This window comes from Sinocyclocheilus anshuiensis, unplaced genomic scaffold (genome assembly GCF_001515605.1).
Source record: "Sinocyclocheilus anshuiensis isolate Anshui unplaced genomic scaffold, SAMN03320099.WGS_v1.1 scaffold515, whole genome shotgun sequence".
NCBI classification, from domain to species: Eukaryota; Metazoa; Chordata; class Actinopteri; order Cypriniformes; family Cyprinidae; genus Sinocyclocheilus; species Sinocyclocheilus anshuiensis.
The window spans coordinates 556,577-557,952 of record NW_015548243.1 but is presented as its reverse complement, the minus strand read 5'-3'; the positions used below and the strand labels follow the sequence as shown (position 1 = coordinate 557,952).

The following is a 1,376-nucleotide window of genomic DNA, read 5'->3' as shown; positions in this document are numbered from 1 at the left end:
CAGTAATATTATATGTGAAAAAATGGAAATGTGATTTTCAAGCCTGCATTAAAGATTCAATTGGAGATTAAATTCATATAATCTTAAAAAGTCATGGACATTTCTAGAGTGAAAGAAAGAAGTAAAGTTTTAAATAAATAAAAAATCATTCATATTATATATTTAAAGAAAAATATTTTTTAAATATTACATCAGTAGGAATTATGTAGTTTATAATAATAATAATAATATTTAACTTATAATTTTATAAAATATATAATAATAAATAATACAATAATCTTATAGTATATACTAATTATTAATAATAAAAATAAATACTTTTACAAGTGTAAAAATTACTATTTAATTTTTCATGAAATGACTCCTAGAGGATCAGCTCTTCTCTCTCACTTCCTACACTTTCTTTGGCTTTGGCTTGTTGGTCGTTTGCATCTGTTGTTGTTGTTGTTACTCGGAGGAAGAGATGGAACAGAGTGAAGATGTCCTGATCTCCCAAATTCAGTCCTGAAAACAAAGCTGTAAATCTGTGAGCACCTGTAACCAGAAACCAGACGGTGCTCCTCTGTTTCTCAAGCTGTCTATTTCCAGATTATATTTTAGGCGTCACATTTTCAGTTCAGTGGGAATGAGAAGAGTTTCCTGTGTGCCGAGAGAGAGAGAGAGAGAGGCGTTTAATTGACACTTACAGATTTGACACGCTAGTGATGTTCCCCGCAGGCTGAAGCTGTGGATTTGAGGACTGTTGTGAGGAGAGGTTTGGCTGTAATATCGCTCTGCGTCCGGTGGAAAGTTGGGCGGCCGCTGAGGACGCGTGTCATTAGCGATCGTTTGGTTTGGCAGTGAAGGTTTGTGGGAATCGGTGAAAACCTGTGTGTTTGGTGCCGTTCTGAGAGCCGTAAAGCTCTCGTCTGAACACTGGCATCTGCTCCGTCTGTGTCATTCTGTGATTAAGAACAAATAAATACTTTTCTCAAAAGAAAAGAATCAGAGTGTCTGGAATGAACACTAGTGCACTGCATACTGCACAGCATTTACTGTATACTAACTGACCTTATTTAAAATTAGTGCTGTCAAACGATTAATCGCGATTAATCGCATCCAAAATAAAAGTTTTTGTTTACATAATATATTTAGGTGTACTGTGTTTATTTATTATGTATATATAAATACACACACACACATTCAGTATATATTTTGAAAATATTTACATGTATATATATTTATATTATCTTATTTTATATTATATATAAATATATTTAATATATAAACATAACATATTTTTCTTAAATATATACATGCATGTGATTGTATTTATATATGCATAATAAATATACACCGTACACACTCATATATTATGTAAACAAAAACTTTTATTT

At 31.6% G+C, this 1,376-nt stretch overlaps 1 protein-coding gene across 1 annotated transcript in view; it reads left to right on the top strand.

The window, feature by feature from the left end:
• LOC107655096 (focal adhesion kinase 1-like) overlaps positions 1-1,376 on the top strand; it is a 72,633-nt gene that overhangs the window by 55,749 nt on the left and 15,508 nt on the right. The gene's annotated exons all lie outside the window — the stretch shown is intronic.